We start from the raw sequence: 20,345 nt of genomic DNA on the forward strand, positions 1-20,345 counted from the left end.
ACGTTGTAACTCGAAAAGATTTGGCGTCACATGTATGTCTAAATGTGTAGCCTCAAAAGAGAACCCGCAGGAGAATTTTCTTTCATCAAAATTTGTCAGAAACCACGTTTTACGGAAATCTCCCATCGTGCGAAATTATCTTGTTTTTCCCAAACAACACGTTGTAATTTGAAAAGCTTTGGTGTTGCGTGTATGTCTAAGCTTGTAGCCTCAAATGAGATTGCACAGGACAGTTTTCTCTCGAAAGAATATGTAAGAATACCACGTTATAGGCAAATATAGTGTTGCAGAGTAAAGACAATTAAGTACGTATTGGAAACATTTTAAGTGAAGAAATAACGCATCGTACTAAATTAGCTTGTATCTCCTAAACAACACGTTGTAACTCGAAAGGATTTGGTGTGGCTCATACCCCTACACGTAGAGCCTCAAAAAGAACCCACAGGAGATCTTTCTTTCGTAAAAATTTTTCAGAAAACCACGTTTTATGGAAATCTCGCATCATGCGAAATTATCTTGTTTTTCCTAAACAACACGTTGTAACTCGAAAAGCTTTGGCGTTGCGTGTATGTCTAAGCGTGTACCCCAAAAGAGAACGCACAGGAGAGGTTTCCCTCGAAAGAATATGTAAGAATACAACGTTATAAGGAAATACAGTGTTGCAGAGTAAAGACAATTAAGTACGTTTTGGACACACTTTACAAGAAGAAATAACGCATCAAAAAAAATTTGCTTGTATCTCCTAAACAACAAGTTATAACTCGAAAAGATTTGGTGTGGCGTGTACGTCTAAACCTGTAGCCTCAAAAGACAACGCAAAGGAGAACTTTCTTTCGTTAAAATTTGTCAGAAAACCACGTTTTAAGGAAACCCCGCATCGTGCGAAATTATCTTGTTTTTCATAAACAACACGTTGTAACTTGAAAAGCTTTGGTGTTGCCTCTATGTCTAAGTGTGTAGCCTCAAAAGGGAACGCACAAGATAGTTTTCGCTCGAAAGAATATGTAAGAATACCATGTTATAAGGAAATACAGTGTTGCAGAGTAAAGACAAATACGTACGTATTGGACACACTTTACGAGAAGAAATAAAGCATCGTACAAAATTAGCTTGTATCTCCTAAACAACACGTGGTAACTCGAAAGGATTAGGTGTGGCGTGCACGTCTAAACATGAAGCTTCAAAAGAGAACCAACAGAATAATTTTCTTTTGTCAAAATTTGTCAGAAAACCATGTTGTAAGGAAATCCAGCATCGTGCGAAATTATCTTGTTTTTTTAAAAACAACACGTTGTAACTCAAAAAGCTTTGGTGTTGCCTCTTTGTCTAAGTGTTTAGCCTCAAATGGGAATGCACAGGATAGTTTTCTCTTGAAAGAATATGTAAGAATACCACGTTAAAAGGAAATACAGTGTTGCAGAGTAAAGACAAATACGTACGTATTGGAAACACTTTACGAGAATTAACGCATTATAAAAAAATAGCTTGTATCTCCTAAACAACACGTTGTAACTCGAAAAGATTTGGTGTGACGTGTACGTCTGAATATGTAGCCTCAAAAGAGAACCCAAAGGAGAATTTTCTTTCGTCAAAATTTTTCAGAAAACCAGGTTTTTAGGAAATCCCTCATCGTGCGAAATCATCTTCTTTTTCCTAAACAACATGTTGTAACTCGAAAAGCTTTGGTGTTGCGTGCTTCTCTAATCGTGTAGCCTCAAAAGAGAATGCACAGGACAGTTTTCCCTCGAAAGAATATGTAAGAATACCATGTTATAAGGAAATACAGTGTTGCAGAGTAAAGACAAATATGTACGTATTGGAAACATTTTACGAGAAGAAATAGCGCATCGTAAAATATTTGCTTGTATCTCCTAAACAACACGCTGTAACTCAAAAATATTTGGTGTGGCTCGTACGGCTACACGTGTAGCCTCAAAGGAGAACCCACAGGAGAACTTTCTTTCGTCAAAATTTGTCAGAAAACCACGTTTTAAGGAAATCCCGCATCGTGCAAAATTATCTTGTTTTTCCTAAACAACACGTTGTAACTTGAAAAGATTTGGTGTTGCGTGTATGTCTGAGCATGTAGCCTCTAAAGAGAATGCACAGGAGAGTTTCTCTCGAAAAAACATGTAAGAATACAACGTTATAAGGAAATACAGTGTTGCAGAGTAAAGACAAATACATACGTATTGGAACCACTTTACGAAAAGAAATAACGCATCATACAAAATTAGCTTGTATCTCTTAAACAACACGTGGTAACTCGAAAGGATTTGGTGTGGCGTGCACGTCTAAATGTGTAGCCTCAAAAGAGAAGCCACAGGAGAATTTTCTTTTGTCAAAATTTGTCAGAAAACAACGTTTTAAGGAAATCCCGCAACGTGCAAAATTATCTTGTTTTCCATAAACAACACGTTGTAACTCGAAAAGCTATGGTGCTGCCTGTATGTCTAAGCGTGGAGCCTCAAAAGAGAAGGAAGAGGAGAGTTTTCTCTCGAAAGAATATGTAAGTATACCACGTTATAAGGAAATATAATGTTGCAGAGTACAGACAAATACTATTGGAAACACTTTAAGAGAAGAAATAATGCATCGTACAAAATTAGCTTGTATCTCCTAAACAACACGTTGTAACTCGAAAAAATTTGGTGTGGCTCTTACCTCTACACGTGTAGCCTCAAAAGAGAACCCACAGGAGAACTTTCTTTCGTCAAAATTTTTCAGACAACCACGTTTTATGGAAATCTCGCATCGTGCGAAATTATCTTGTTTTTCCTAAACGACACATTGTAACTCAAAAAGATTTGGCGTTGCGTGTATGTCTAAGCATGTAGCCTGTAAAGAGAACGCACAGCAGAGTTTTCTCTCGAAAGAATATGTAAGAATACAACGTTATAAGGAAATACACTGTTGCAGAGTAAAGACAAATAAGTACGTATTGGAAAACTTTACGAGCAGAAGTAACGCATCTTACAAAATTAGCTTGTACCTCCGAAACAACATGTTGTAACTCGAAAAGATTTGGTGTGCCGTGTATGTCTAAATGTGTAGCCTTAAAAGAGAACCCACAGGAGAATTGTCTTTCTTCAACATTTTTCAGAAAACCACGATTTAAGGAAATCCCGCATCGTGCGAAATCATCTTCTTTTTCCTAAGCAACATGTTGTAACTCGAAAAGCTTTGGTGTTGCGTGTATGTGTAAGCGTGGAGCCTCAAAAGAGAAGGCATAGGAGAGTTTTCTCTCGAAAGAATATGTAAGAATACCACGTTATAAGGAAATACAATTTTGCAGAGTAAAGACAAATAAGTACTTATTGGAAACACTTTATGAGAAGAAATAACGCATCGTTAAAAATTAGCTTGTATCTCCTAAACAACACGTTGTAACTCAAAAAGATTTGGTGTGACGTGTACGTCTAAACATGTAGCCTCAAAAGAGAACCCACAGGAGAACTTTCTTTCGTCAAAATTTTTCAGAAAACCACGTTTTATGGAAATCTCGCATCATGCGAAATTATCTTGTTTTTCCTAAACAACACGTTGTAACTCGAAAAGCTTTGGTGTTGCGTGTATGTCTAAGCATGTAGCCCAAAAGAGTACGCACAGGAGACGTTTCCCTCGAAAGAATATGTAAGAATACCACGTTATAAGGAAGTACAGTGTTGCAGAGTAAAGACAATTAAGTACGTATTGGACACACTTTACAAGAAGAAATAACGCATCGAACAAAATTTGCTTGTATCTCCTAAACAACAAGTTATAACTCGAAAAGATTTGGTGTGGCATGTACGTCTAAACCTGTAGCCTCAAAAGACAACGCACAGGAGAACTTTCTTTCGTTAAAATTTGTCAGAAAACCACGTTTTAAGGATATCCCGCATCGTGCAAAATTATCTTGTTTTTCCTAAACAACACGTTGTAACTCGAAAAGCTTTGGTGTTATGTGTATATCTAAGCGTGTAGACTCTAAAGAGAACGCACAGGAGAGTTTTCTCTCGAAAGAACATGTAAGAATACAATGTTATAAGGAAATACAGTGTTGCAGAGTAAAGACAAATACATACATATAGGAAACACTTACGAGAAGAAATAACGCATCGTACACAATTAGCTTGTATCTCCAAAACAACACGTGATAATTCGAAAGATTTCGTGTGGCGTGCACGGCTAAACATGTAGCCTCAAAAGAGAACCCACAGGAGAATTTTCTTTAGTCAAAATTTGTCAGAAAACCACGTTTTAAGGAAATCCCGCATCGTGCAAAATTATCTTGTTTTCCATAAACAACACGCTGTAACTCGAAAAGCTTTGGTGTTGCCTGTATGTCTAAGCGTGGAGCCTAAAAACAGAAAAGGCACAGGAGAGTTTTCTCTCGAAAGAATATGTAAGAATGCCACGTTATAAGGAAATATAATGTTGCAGAGTACAGACAAATACTATTGGAAACACTTTAAGAGAAGAAATAATGCATCGTACAAAATTAGCTTGTATCTCCTAAACAACACGTTGTAACTAGAAAAGATTTGGTGTGGCTCTTACCTCTACACGTGTAGCCTCAAAAGAGAACCCACAGGAGAACTTTCTTTCGTCAAAATTTTTCAGACAACCACGTTTTATGGAAATCTCGCATCGTGCGAAATTATCTTGTTTTTCCTAAACGACACATTGTAACTCAAAAAGCTTTGGCGTTGCGTGTATGTCTACGCGTGTAGCCTCTAAAGAGAACGCACAGGAGAGTTTTCTCTCAAAAGAATATGTTAAGAATACAACGTTATAAGGAAATACAGTGTTGCAGAGTAAAGACAGATAAGTAAGTATTGGAAAACTTTATGAGCAGAAGTAACGCATCTTACAAAATTAGCTTGTATCTCCGAAACAACACGTTGTAACTCGAAAAGATTCGGTGTGCCATGTACGTCTAAACGTGTAGCCTCAAAAGATAACCCACAGGAGAATTTTCTTTCTTCAAAATTTTTCAGAAAACCACGTTTTAAGGAAATCCCGCATCGTGCGAAATCATCTTCTTTTTCCAAAGCAACATGTTGTAACTCGAAAAGCTTTGGTGTTGCGTGTATGTGTAAGCGTGGAGCCTCAAAAAAGAAGGCACAGGAGAGTTTTCTCTCAAAAGAATATGTAAGAATACCACGCTATAAGGAAATACAATTTTGTAGAGTAAGGACAAATAAGTACTTATTGGAATCACTTTATGAGAAGAAATAACGCATCGTACAAAATTAGCTTATATCTCCTAAACAACAGGTTGTAACTCGAAAAGATTTGGTGTGACGTGTACGTCTAAACATGTAGCCTCAAAAGAGAACCCACAGGAGAACTTTCTTTCGTCAAAATTTTTCAGAAAACCACGTTTTATGGAAATCTAGCATCATGCGCAATTATCTTGTTTTTCCTAAACAGCATGTTGTAACTCGAAAAGCTTTGGCATTGCGTGTATGTCTAAGCGTGTAGCCCAAAATAGAACGCACAGGAGACGTTTCCCTCGAAAGAATATGTAAGAATACCACGTTATAAGGAAATACAGTGTTGCAGAGTAAAGACAATTAAGCACGTATTGGACACACTTTACAAGAAGAAATAGCGCATCGAACAATATTTGCTTGTATCTCCTAAACAACAAGTTATAACTCGAAAAGATTTGGTGTGGCGTGTACGTCTAAACCTGTAGCCTCAAAGGACAACGCACAGGAGAACTTTCTTTCGTTAAAATTTGTCAGAAAATCACGTTTTAAGGATATCCCGCATCGTGCAAAATTATCTTGTTTTTCCTAAACAACACGTTGTAATTCGAAAAGCTTTGGTGTTACGTGTATATCTAAGCGTGTAGCCTCTAAAGAGAATGCACAGGAGAGTTTTCTCTCGAAAGAACATGTAAGAATACAATGTTATAAGGAAATACAGTGTTTCAGAGTAAAGACAAATACGTACATATTGGAAACACTTTACGAGAAGAAATAACGCATCCTACAAAATTAGCTTATATCTCCTAAACAACACGTGATAATTCGAAAGGTTTTCATGTGGCATGCACGTCTAAACATGTAGCCTCAAAAGAGAACCCACAGGAGAATTTTCTTTCGTCAAAATTTGTCAGAAGACCAAGTTTTAAGGAAATCCCGCATCGTGCAAAATTATCTTGTTTTTCATAAACAACACGTTGTAACTTGAAAAGCTTTGGTGTTGACTGTATGTCTAAGTGTGTAACCTCAAACGGGAACGCACAAGATAGTTTTCTCTCGAAAGAATGTGTAAGAATACCACGTTATAAGGAAATACAGTGTTGCAGAATAAAGACAAATACGTACGTATTGGACACACTTTACGAGAAGAAATAAAGCATCGTACAAAATTAGCTTGTATCTCCTAAACAACACGTGTAACTCGAAAGGATTAGGTGTGGCGTGCACATCTAAACGTGAAGCTTCAAAAGAGAACCAACAGAATAATTTTCTTTCTTCAAAATTTGTCAGAAAAACGTGTTGTAAGGAAATCCAGCATCGTGCGAAATTATCTTGTATTTTAAAAACAACACGTTGTAACTCAAAAAGCTTTGGTGTTGCCTGCATGTCTAAGTGTTTAGCCTCAAAATGCAATGCACAGGATAGTTTTCTCTCGAAAGAATATGTAAGAATACCACGTTATAAGGAAATACAGTGTTGCAGAGTAAAGACAAATACGTACGTATTGGAAACACTTTACGAGAATTAATGCATTATAAAAAATTAGCTTGTATCTCCTAAACAACACGTTGTAACTCGAAAAGATTTGGTGTGACCTGTACGTCTAAATATGTAGCCTCAAAAGAAAACCCAAAGGAGAATTTTCTTTCGTCAAAATTTTTCAGAAAACCAGGTTTTTAGGAAATCCCCCATCGTGCGAAATCATCTTCTTTTTCCTAAACAACATGTTGTAACTCGAAAAGCTTTGGTGTTGCTTGCTTGTCTAATCGTGTAGCCTCAAAAGAGAATGCACAGGAGAGTTTTCCCTCGAAAGAATATGTAAGAATACCATGTTATAAGGAAATACAGTGTTGCAGAGTAAAGACAAATATGTATGTATTGGAAACACTTTACGCGAAGAAATAGCGCATCGTACAATATTTGCTTGTATCTCCTAAACAACACGTTGTAACTCAAAAATATTTGGTGTGGCTCGTACGGTTACACGTGTAGCCTCAAAAGAGAACCCACAGGAGAACTTTCTTTCGTCAAAATTTGTCAGAAAACCACGTTTTAAGGAAATCCCGCATCGTGCAAAATTATCTTGTTTTTCCTAAACAACATGTTGTAACTCGAAAAGCTTTGGTGTTGCGTGTATGTCTGAGCATGTAGCCTCTAAAGAGAATGCACAGGAGAGTGTTCTCTCGAAAGAACATGTAAGAATACAACGTTATAAGGAAATACAGTGTTGCAGAGTAAAGACAAATACATACGTATTGGAACCACTTTATGAAAAGAAATAACGCATCATACAAAATTAGCTTGTATCTCTTAAACAACACGTGGTAACTCGAAAGGATTTGGTGTGGCGTGCACGTCTAAACGTGTAGCCTCAAAAGAGAAGCCACAGGAGAATTTTCTTTAGTCAAAATTTGTCAGAAAACCACGTTTTAAGGAAATCCCGCATCGTGCAAAATTATCTTGTTTTCCATAAACAAAACGCTGTAACTCGAAAAGCTTTGGTGTTGCCTGTATGTCTAAGCGTGGAGCCTAAAAACAGAAAAGGCACAGGAGAGTTTTCTCTCGAAAGAATATGTAAGAATGCCACGTTATAAGGAAATATAATGTTGCAGAGTACAGACAAATACTATTGGAAACACTTTAAGAGAAGAAATAATGCATCGTACAAAATTAGCTTGTATCTCCTAAACAACACGTTGTAACTAGAAAAGATTTGGTGTGGCTCTTACCTCTACACGTGTAGCCTCAAAAGAGAACCCACAGGAGAACTTTCTTTCGTCAAAATTTTTTAGACAACCATGTTTTATGGAAATCTCGCATCGTGCGAAATTATCTTGTTTTTCCTAAACGACACATTGTAACTCAAAAAGCTTTGGCGTTGCGTGTATGTCTAAGCGTGTAGCCTCTAAAGAGAACGAACAGGAGAGTTTTCTCTCAAAAGAATATGTAAGAATACAACGTTATAAGGAAATACAGTGTTGCAGAGTAAAGACAGATAAGTAATTATTGGAAAACTTTATGAGCAGAAGTAACGCATCTTACAAAATTAGCTTGTATCTCCGAAACAACACGTTGTAACTCGAAAAGATTCGGTGTGCCGTGTACGTCTAAACGTGTAGCCTCAAAAGAGAACCCACAGGAGAATTTTCTTTCTTCAAAATTTTTCAGAAAACCACGTTTTAAGGAAATCCCGCATCGTGCGAAATCATCTTCTTTTTCCAAAGCAACATGTTGTAACTCGAAAAGCTTTGGTGTTGCGTGTATGTGTAAGCGTGGAGCCTCAAAAGAGAAGGCACAGGAGAGTTTTCTCTCAAAAGAATATGTAAGAATACCACGTTATAAGGAAATACAATTTTGCAGAGTAAGGACAAATAAGTACTTATTGGAATCACTTTATGAGAAGAAATAACGCATTGAACAAAATTAGCTTATATCTCCTAAACAACAGGTTGTAACTCGAAAAGATTTGGTGTGACGTGTACGTCTAAACATGTAGCCTCAAAAGAGAACCCACAGGAGAACTTTCTTTCGTCAAAATTTTTCAGAAAACCACGTTTTATGGAAATCTAGCATCATGCGAAATTATCTTGTTTTTCCTAAACAACATGTAACTCGAAAAGCTTTGGCATTGCGTGTATGTCTAAGCGTGTAGCCCAAAAGAGAACGCACAGGAGACGTTTCCCTCGAAAGAATATGTAAGAATACCACGTTATAAGGAAATACAGTGTTGCAGATTAAAGACAATTAAGCACGTATTGGACACACTTTACAAGAAGAAATAACGAATCGAACAATATTTGCTTGTATCTCCTAAACAACAAGTTATAACTCGAAAAGATTTGGTGTGGCGTGTACGTCTAAACCTGTAGCCTCAAAGGACAACGCACAGGAGAACTTTCTTTCGTTAAAATTTGTCAGAAAACCACGTTTTAAGGATATCCCGCATCGTGCAAAATTATCTTCTTTTTCCTAAACAACACGTTGTAACTCGAAAAGCTTTGGTGTTACGTGTATATCTAAGCGTGTAGCCTCTAAAGAGAATGCACAGGAGAGTTTTCTCTCGAAAGAACATGTAAGAATACAATGTTATAAGGAAATACAGTGTTGCAGAGTAAAGACAAATACGTACATATTGGAAACACTTTACGAGAAGAAATAACGCATCGTACAAAATTAGCTTGTATCTCCTAAACAACACGTGATAATTCGAAAGGATTTCATGTGGCATGCACGTCTAAACATGTAGCCTCAAAAGAGAACCCACAGGAGAATTTTCTTTCATCAAAATTTGTCAGAACACCAAGTTTTAAGGAAATCCCGCATCGTGCGAAATTATCTTGTTTTTCATAAACAACACGTTGTAACTTGAAAAGCTTTGGTGTTGCCTGTATGTCTAAATGTGTAGCCTCAAAAGGGAACGCACAAGATAGTTTTCTCTCGAAAGCATGTGTAAGAATACCACGTTATAAGGAAATACAGTGTTGCAGAGTAAAGACAAATATGTACGTATTGGAAACACTTTACGAGAATTAATGCAATATAAAAAATTAGCTTGTATCTCCTAAACAACACGTTGTAACTCGAAAAGATTTGGTGTGACCTGTACGTCTAAATATGTAGCCTCAAAAGAGAACCCAAAGGAGAATTTTCCTTACCCAATGCATGTGTAAGAATACCACGTTATAAGGAAATACAGTGTTGCAGAATAAAGACAATTACGTACGTATTGGACACACTTTGCGAGAAGAAATAAAGCATCGTACAAAATTAGCTTGTATCTCCTAAACAACACGTGGTAACTCGAAAGGATTAGGTGTGGCGTGCACATCTGAACGTGAAGCTTCAAAAGAGAACCAACAGAATAATTTTCTTTCGTCAAAATTTGTCAGAAAACCATGTTGTAAGGAAATCCAGCATAGTGCGAAATTATCTTGTATTTTAAAAACAACACGTTGTAACTCAAAAAGCTTTGGTGTTGCCTGTATGTCTAAGTGTTTAGCCTCAAAAGGCAATGCACAGGATAGTTTTCTCTCGAAAGAATATGTAAGAATACCACGTTATAAGGAAATACAGTGTTGCAGAGTAAAGACAAATACGTACGTATTGGAAACATTTACGAGAATTAATGCATTATAAAAAATTAGCTTGTATCTCCTAAACAACACGTTGTAACTCGAAAAGATTTGGTGTGACCTGTACGTCTAAATATGTAGCCTCAAAAGAGAACCCAAAGGAGAATTTTCTTTCGTCAAAATTTTTCAGAAAACCAGGTTTTTAGGAAATCCCTCATCGTGCGAAATCATCTTTTTTTTCCTAAACAACATGTTGTAACTCGAAAAGCTTTGGTGTTGCGTGCTTGTCTAATCGTGTAGCCTCAAAAGAGAATGCACAGGACAGTTTTCCCTCGAAAGAATATGTAAGAATACCATGTTATAAGGAAATACAGTGTTGCAGAGTAAAGACAAATATGTAGGTATTGGAAACACTTTACGAGAAGATATAGCGCATCGTACAATATTTGCTTGTATCTCCTAAACAACACGTTGTAACTCAAAAATATTTGGTGTGGCTCATACGGCTACACGTGTAGCCTCAAAAGAGAACCCACAGGAGAACTTTCTTTCGTCACAATTTGTCAGAAAACCACGTTTTAAGGAAATCCCGCATCGTGCAAAATTATCTTGTTTTTCCTAAACAACACGTTGTAACTCGAAAAGCTTTGGTGTTGCGTGTATGTCTGAGCATGTAGCCTCTAAAGAGAATGCACAGGAGAGTGTTCTCTCGAAAGAACATGTAAGAATACACCGTTATAAGGAAATACAGTGTTGCAGAGTAAAGACAAGTACATACGTATTGGAACCACTTTACGAAAAGAAATAACGCATCATACAAAATTAGCTTGTATCTCTTAAACAACACGTGGTAACTCGAAAGGATTTGGTGTGGCGTGCACGTCTAAACGTGTAGCCTCAAAAGAGAAGCCACAGGAGAATTTTCTTTAGTCAAAATTTGTCAGAAAACCACGTTTTAAAGAAATCCCGCATCTTGCAAAATTATCTTGTTTTCCATAAACAACACGATGTAACTCGAAAAGCTTTGGTGTTGCCTGTATGTCTAAGCGTGGAGCCTCAAAAGAGAAGGCACAGGAGAGTTTTCTCTCGAAAGAATTTGAAAGAATACCACCTTATAAGGAAATATAATGTTGCAGAGTACAGATAAATACTATTGGAAACACTTTAAGAGAAGAAATAATGCATCGTACAAAATTAGCTTGTATCTCCTAAACAACACGTTGTAACTCGAAAAGATTTGGTGTGGCTCGTACCTCTACACGTGTAGCCTCAAAAGAGAACCCACAGGAGAACTTTCTTTCGTCAAAATTTTTCAGACAACCACGTTTTATGGAAACCTCGCATCGTGCGAAATTATCTTGTTTTTCCTAAACGACACATTGTAACTCAAAAAGCTTTGGCGTTGCGTGTATGTCTAAGCGTGTAGCCTGTAAAGAGAACGCACAGGAGAGTTTTCTCTCGAAAGAATATGTAAGAATAAAACGTTATAAGGAAATACAGTGTTGCAGAGTAAAGACAAATAAGTACGTATTGGAAAACTTTACGAGCAGAAGTAACGCATCTTACAAAATTAGCTTGTATCTCCGAAACAAAACGTTGTAACTCGAAAAGATTTGGTGTGCCGTGTACGTCTAAACGTGTAGCCTCAAAAGAGAACCCACAGGAGAATTTTCTTTCTTCAAAATTTTTCAGAAAACCACGTTTTAAGGAAATCCCGCATCGTGCGAAATCATCTTCTTTTTCCTAAGCAACATGTTGTAACTCGAAAAGCTTTGGTGTTGCGTGTATGTGTAAGCGTGGAGCCCCAAAAGAGAAGGCACAGGAGAGTTTTCTCTCGAAAGAATATGTAAGAATACCACGTTATAAGGAAATACAATTTTGCAGAGTAAAGACAAATAAGTACATATTGGAAACACTTTACAAGAAGAAATAACGCATCGTAAAAAATTAGCTTGTATCTCCTAAACAACACGTTGTAACTCGAAAAGATTTGGCGTGACGTGTACGTCTAAGCGTGTAGCCTCAAAAGGGAACCCACAAGAGAATATTCTTTTATCAAAATTTGTCAGAAACCACGTTTTAAGGAAATATCGCATCGTGCGAAATTATCTTGTTTTTCCTAAATAACACGTTATAATTCAAAAATCTTTGGTGTTGCGTGTATGTCTAAGTGTGTAACCTCAAAAGAGAACGCACAGGATAGTTTTATCTCGAAAGAATATGTAAGAATACCACGTTATAAGGAAATACAATGTTGCAGAGTAAAGACAAATACGTACTTATTGGAAACACTTTAAGAGAAGAATTAACGCACCGTAAATAATTAGCTTGTATCTCCTAAACAACACGTTGTAACTCGAAAAGATTTGGTTTGGCATGTACGTCTAAACGTGTAGCCTCAAAAGAGAACCTACAGGAGAATTTCCTTTCTTCAAAAATTTTCAGAAAACCACGTTTTAAGGAAATCCCGCATCGTGCGAAATCATCTTCTTTTTCCTAAACAACATGTTGTAACTCGAAAAGCTTTGGTGTTGCGTGTATGTGTAAGCGTGGAGCTTCAAAAGAGAAGGCACAGGAGAATTTTCTCTCGAAAGAATATGGAAGAATACCACGTTATAAGGAAATACAATTTTGCAGAGTAAAGACAAATAAGTACATATTGGAAACACTTTACGAGAAGAAATAACGCATCATACAAAATTACCTTGTATCTCCTAAAAAACACGTTGTAACTTGAAAAGATTTGGTGTGACGTGTACGTCTAAAAGTGTAGCCTCAAAAGAGAACCCACAGGAGAATTTTATTTCATCAAAATTTGTCAGAAACCACGTTTTAAGGAAATCTCGCATCGTGCGAAATTATCTTGTTTTTCTTAAACAACACGTTGTAACTCGAAAACCTTTGGTGTTGCGTGTATGTCTAAGCGTGTAGCCTCAAAAGAGAACGCACAGGAGAGTTTTCTCTCGAAAGAATATGTAAGAATACCACGTTATAAGGAAATACAGTGTTTCAGAGTAAAGACAAATGCTATTGGAAACACTTTAAGAGAAGAAATAATGCATCGTACAAAATTAGCTTGTATCTCCTAAACAACACGTTCTAACTCGAAAAGATTTGGTGTGGCTCGTACCTCTACATGTGTAGCCTCAAAAGAGAACCCACAGGAGAACTTTCTTTCTTCAAAATTTTTCAGACAACCACGTTTTATGGAAATCTCGCATCGTGCGAAATTATCTTGTTTTTCCTATACAGCACATTGTAACTCGAAAAGCTTTGGCGTTGCGTGTATGTCTAAGTGTGTAGCCTCTAAAGAGAACGCACAGTAGAGTTTTCTCTTGAAAGAATATGTAATAATACAACGTTATAAGGAAATAAAGTGTTGCAGAGTAAAGACAAATACGTACATATTGGAAACACTTTACGAGAAGAAATAACGCATCATACAAAATTAGGTTGTATCTCCTAAACAACACGTGGTAACTCGAAAGGAATTGGTGTGGCGTGTACGTCTAAACATGTAGCCTCAAAAGAAAACCCACTGAAGAATTTTCTTTCGTCAAAATTTTTCAGAAAACTACGTTTTAAGGAAATCCTGCATCGTGCGAAATTATCTTGTTTTTCATAAACAACACGTTGTAACTCGAAAAGCTTTGGTGTTGCCTCTTTGTCTAAGTGTGTAGCCGCAAAAGGGAAAGCACGGGATAGTTTTCTCTCGAAAGAATATGTAAGAATACCACGTTATAAGGAAATACAGTGTTGCAGAGTAAAGACAAATACGTAAGTCTTGGAAACACTTTACTAGAATAATTAACACATCCTAAAAAATTAGCTTGTATCTCCTAAACAACACGTTGTAACTCGAAAAGATTTGGTGTGACGTGTACGTCTAAACATGTAGCCTCAAAAGAGAACCCACAGGAGAACTTTCTTTCGTCAAAAATTTTCAGAAAACCACGTTTTATGGAAATCTTGCATCGTGCGAAATTATCTTGTTTTTCCTAAACAACACGTTGTAACTCGAAAAGCTTTGGCGTTGCGTGTATGTCTAAGCGTGTAGCCCAAAAGAAAACGCACAGGAGAGTTTTCCCTCGAAAGAATATGTAAGAATACCATGTTATAAGGAAATACAGTGTTGCAGAGTAAAGACAATTAATTACCTATTGGACACACTTTACAAGAAGAAATAACGCTTCATAAAAAATTAGCTTGTATCACCTAAACAACAAGTTGTAACTCGAAAAGATTTGGTGTGGCGTGTACTTCTAAACCTGTAGCCTCAAATGGCAATGCACAGGAGAACTTTCTTTAGTCAAAATTTGTCAGAAAACCACGTTTTAAGGATATCCCGCATCGTTTAAAATTATCTTGTTTTTCCTAAACAACACGTTGTAACTCGAAAAGCTTTGGTGTTGCGTGTATATCTAAGAGTGTAGCCTCTAAAGACAACGTACAGGAGAGTTTTCTCTCGAAAGAACATGTAAGAATACAATGTTATAAGGAAATACAGTGTTGCAGAGTAAAGACAAATATATACATATTGGAAACACTTTACAAGAAGAAATAACGCACCGTAAAAAATTAGCTTGTATCTCCTAAACAACACGTTGTAACTCGAAAAGATTTGGTGTGACATGTACGTCTAAAAGTGTAGCCTCAAACGAGAACCCACAGGAGAATTTTCTTTCATCAAAATTTGTCAGAAACCACGTTTTAAGGAAATATCGCATCGTGCGAAATTATCTTGTTTTTCCTAAACAACACGTTGTAACTCGAAAAGCTTTGGTGTTGCGTTTATGTCTATGCGTGTAGTCTCAAAAGAAAACGAACAGGAGAGTTTTCTCTCGAAAGAATATGTAAGAATACTACGTTATAAGGAAATACAGTGTTGCAGAGTAAAGACAACTACGTACCTATTGGAAACACTTTAAGAGAAGAAATAACGCATCGTACAAAATTAGCTTGTATCTCCTAAACAACACGTTGTAAGTCGAAAAGATTTGGTGTGGCTCGTACCTCTACACTTGTAGCCTCAAAAGAGAAACCACAGGAGAACTTTCTTTCGTCAAAATTTTTCAGAAAATCACGATTTATGGAAATCTCGCATCGTGCGAAATTATCTTGTTTTTCCTAAAGAACACATTGTAACTCGAAAATCTTTGGCGTTGTGTGTTTGTCTACGCGTTTAGCTCTAAAGAGAACGCACAGGAGAGTTTTCCCTCGAAATAATATGTAAGAATACCACGTTATAAGGAAATACAGTGTTGCAGAGTAAAGACAAATAAGTACGTATTGGAAACACTTTAGGAGAAGAAATAATGCATCCTTAAAAATTAGCTTGTATCTCCTAAACAACACGTTGTAACTCGAGAAGATTTGGTGTGGTGTGTACGTCTAAACGTGTAGCCTCAAAAAGAGAACCCACAGGAGAATTTTCTTTGGTCTTATTTGTCAGAAAACCACGTATTAATGAAATCCTGCATCGTGCGAAATTATCTTGTTTTTCCTAAACAACACGTTGTAACTCGAAAAGCTTTGGTGTTGCGTGTATGTCTCACCGTGTAGCCTCAAAAGACAACACACAGGAGAGTTTTCTCTCAAAAGAATATGTAAGAATACCACATTATAAGGAAATACAGTGTTTCAGAGTAAAGACAAATATGTACGTATTGGAAACCCTTAAACTTTAGGAGATGAAATAAAGCATCGTACAAAATTAGCTCGTATCAACTAAACAACACGTTGTCACTCGAAAAGATTTGGTGTGGCGTGTATGTCTAAACGTGTAGCCTCAAACAGAACAGATAGAATTTTCTTTCGTCAAAATTTTCAGAAAACCACATTTTAAGGAAATCCCGCATCGTGCGAAATTATCTTGTTTTTCTTAAACAACACGTTGTAACTTGAAAAGCTTTTGTGTTGTGTGTATTTCTCAGCGTGTAGCCTCAAAAGAGAACACACAGGAGAGTTTTCTTTCGAAAGAATATGTAAGAATACCACGTTATAAGGAAATACAGTGTTGCAGATTAAAGACAAATACGTATGTATTGGAAACCCTTAAACTTTACGAGATGAAATAAAGCATCGTACAAAATTAGCTCGTATCTCCTAAAAAACACGTTGTAACTCGAAAAGATTTCGTGTGGTGTGTACGTCTAAACCTGTAGCCTCAAAAAGAGAACCCACAGGAGAATTTTCTTTGGTCTTATTTGTCAGAAAACCACGTATTAAGGAAATCCTGCATCGTGCGAAATTATCTTGTTTTTCCTAAACAACACGTTGTAACTTGAAAAGCTTTGGTGTTGCGTGTATGTCTCACCGTGTAGCCTCAAAAGAGAACACACAGGAGAGTTTTCTCTCAAAAGAATATGTAAGAATACCACGTTATAAGGAAATACAGTGTTGCAGAGTAAAGACAAATATGTACGTATTGGAAACCCTTAAACTTTACGAGATGAAATAAAGCATCGTACAAAATTAGCTCGTATCTCCTAAACAACACGTTGTAACTCGAAAAGATTTGGTGTGGCGTGTATGTCTAAACGTGTAGCCTCGAAGGAGAACCCATAGGAGAATTTTCTTTCGTCAAAATTTTCAGAAAACCACGTTTTAAGGAAATCCCGCATCGTGCGAAATTATCTTGTTTTTCTTAAACAACACGTTGTAACTCGAAAAGCTTTTGTGTTGCGTGTATTTCTCAGCGTGTAGCCTCAAAAGAGAACACACAGGAGAGTTTTCTTTCGAAAGAATATGTAAGAATACCACGTTATAAGGAAATACAGTGTTGCAGATTAAAGACAAATATGTATGTATTGGAAACCCTTAAACTTTACGAGATGAAATAAAGCATCGTACAAAATTAGCTCGTATCTCCTAAAAAACACGTTGTAACTCGAAAAGATTTGGTGTGGCGTGTACGTCTAAACCTGTAGCCTCAAAAGAGAACACATAGGAGAATTTTCTTTCGTCAAAATTTTCAGAAAACCACGTTTTAAGGAAATCCAGCATCGTTCGAAATTATCTTGTTTTTCCTAAGCAATACGTAGTAACTCGAAAATCTTTGGTATTGCGTGGATGTCTAAGCGTGTAGCCTCAAAAGAGAACATACAGGAGAGTTTTCTCTTGAAAGAATATGTAAGAATACCACGTTATAAGGAAGTACAGTGTTGCAGAATAAAGACAAATATTTACGTATTGGAAACCCTTAAACTTTATGAGATGAAATAAAGCATTGTACAAAATTAGCTTGTATCTCCTAAACAACACGTTGTAACTCGAAAAGATTAGGTGTGGCTCTTATAGCCTCAAAAGAGAACCCACAGGACAATTTTCTTTATTCAAAATTTGGCAGAAATCCAAGTTTTAAGGAAATCCTGCATTGTGAGAAATTATCTTGTTCTTTCTAAACAACACGTTTTAACTCGAAAAGCTTATGTGTTGTATGTATATCTAAGCGTATAGCCTCAAAAGAGAACGCACAGGAGAGTTTTCTCTCGAAAGAATAAGTAAGAATACCACGTTATAAGGAAATACAGGGTTGCAAAGTAAAGACAAATACATATGTATTGGAAACACTTTATGAAATAACGCATCATGCAAAATTAGCTTGTATGTCCTAAACCACACGTTGTAACTTGAAAACATTTGGTGTGCCGTGTATGTCTAAACGTGTAGCCTCCAAAGAGAACCCCCAGTAGAATTTTCTTTCGCCAAAATTTTTCAGAAAACCACGTTTTAAGGAAATCCCGCATCATGCGAAATTATCTTGTTTTTCATAAACAACACATGGTAACTCGAAAAGTTTTGGTGTTGCATGTATGTCTAAGCGTTTAGCCTCAAAAGAGAACACACAGGAGAGGTTTCTCTCAAAAGAATATGTAAGAATACCACGTTTTAAGGAAACACAGTGCTGCAGAGTAAAGACAAATATGTAAGTAAGGGAAACACTTTACGAGAAGAAATAATGCATGGTACAAAATTAGCTTGTATCTCCTAAACAACACGATATAACTCAAAAAGATTTGGTGTGGCGTGTATGTCTAAACGTTTTGCCTCAAAGGAGAACCCACAGGAGAATTTTCTTTCGTCAAAATTTGTCAGAAAACCACGTTTTAAGGAAATCCCGCATCGTGCTAAATTATCTTGTTTTTCCTAAACAACACGTTGTAACTCGAAAAGCTTTGGTGTTGCGTGTATGTCTAAGCATGTAGCCTCAAAAGAGAACGCACAGGAGAGATTTCTCTCGAAAGAATATGTAAGGATACCACGTTATAAGGAAATACAGTGTTGCAGAGTAAAGACAAATACATACATATTGGAAACACTTTATGAGAGAAATAACGCATCTTGCAAAATTAGCTTGTATGTCCTAAAGAACACGTTGTAACTCGAAAAGATTTGGTGTGGCGTGTACGTCTAAACGTGTAGCCTCAAAAGAGTACCCACAGGAGAGTTTTATTTCGTCAAAATTTTTCAGAAAACCACGTTTTAAGGAAATCCCGCATCGTGCGAAATTATGTTGTTTTTCATAAACAACATAAGTTGTAACTCGAAAAGCTTTGATGTTGCGTGTAAGTCTAAGCATGTAGCCTCAAAGGAGAATGCACAGGAGAGTTTTCTATCGAAAGAATATGCAAGAATACCACGTTATAAGGAAATACAGTGTTGCAGAGTAAAGGCAAATATGTACGTAATGGAAACACTTAAACTTTATGAGAAGAAATAACGCATCGTAAAAAATTAGCTTGTATCTCCTAAAAAACTCGTTGTAACTCGAAAGGATTTGGTGTGGCATGTACGTCTAAATGTGTAGCATCAAAAGAGAACCCACAGGAGTATTTTCTTTTGTCAAAATTTGTCAGAAAACCACATTTTAAGGAAATCCTGCATCGTGCTAAATTATCTGGTTTTTCCTAAACAACACATTGTAACTCGAAAAGCTTTGGTGTTGCGTGTATGTCAAAGCGTGTAGCCTCAAAAGAGAACGCACAGGAGAGTTTTCTCTCGAAAGAATAGGTAAGAATACCACTTTATAAGGAAGTACAGTGTTGCTGAGTAAAGACAAAAACGTACATATTGGAAACCCTTAAACTTTACAAGATGAAATAAAGCATCGTACAAAATTAGCTTGTAACTCCTAAACAACACATTGTTACTCGAAAGGATTTGGTGTGGCCTGTACGTCTAAACGTGTAGCCTCAAAAGAGAACCCACAGGACAATTTTCTTTCTTCAAAATTTGTCAGAAAACCAAGTTTTAAGGAAATCCCGCATTGTGAGAAATTATCTTTTTCTTCCTAAACAACACGTTTTAACTCGAAAAGCTTAGGTGTTGTGTGTATATCTAAGCGTATAGCCTCAAAAGAGAACGCACAGGAGAGTTTTCTCTCGAAAGAATAAGTAAGAATACCACGTTATAAGGAAATACAGGGTTGCAAAGTAAAGACAAATACATATGTATTGGAAACACTTTATGAGAGAAATAACGCATCATGCAAAATTAGCTTGTATGTCCTAAACAACAAGTTGTAACTTGAAAACATTTGGTGTGCCGTGTATGTCTAAACATGTAGCCTCCAAAGAGAACCCCCAGTAGAATTTTCTTTCGTCAAAATTTTTCAGAAAACCACGTTTTAAGGAAATCCCGCATTGTGCGAAATTATCTTGTTTTTCATAAACAACACATTGTAACTCGAAAAGCTTTGGTGTTGCATGTATGTCTAAGCGTGTAGCCTCAAAAGAGAACGCACAGGAGAGGTTTCTCTCGAAAGAATATGTAAGAATACCACGTTATAAAGAAACACAGTGCTGCAGAGTAAAGACAAATACATAAGTAAGGGAAACACTTTACGAGAAGAAATAATGCATGGTACAAAATTAGCTTGTATCTCCTAAACAACACGATAAAACTCAAAAATATTTGGTGTGGCGTGTATGTCTAAACGTTTAGCTTCAAAGGAGAACCCACAGGTGAATTTTCTTTCGTCAAAATTTGTCAGAAAACCACGTTTTAAGGAAATCCAGCATTGTGCTAAATTATCTTGTTTTTCTTAACAACACGTTGTAACTCGAAAAGCTTT

This window comes from Apodemus sylvaticus, unplaced genomic scaffold, assembly GCF_947179515.1.
Source record: "Apodemus sylvaticus unplaced genomic scaffold, mApoSyl1.1 scaffold_153, whole genome shotgun sequence".
NCBI classification, from domain to species: domain Eukaryota; kingdom Metazoa; phylum Chordata; class Mammalia; order Rodentia; family Muridae; genus Apodemus; species Apodemus sylvaticus.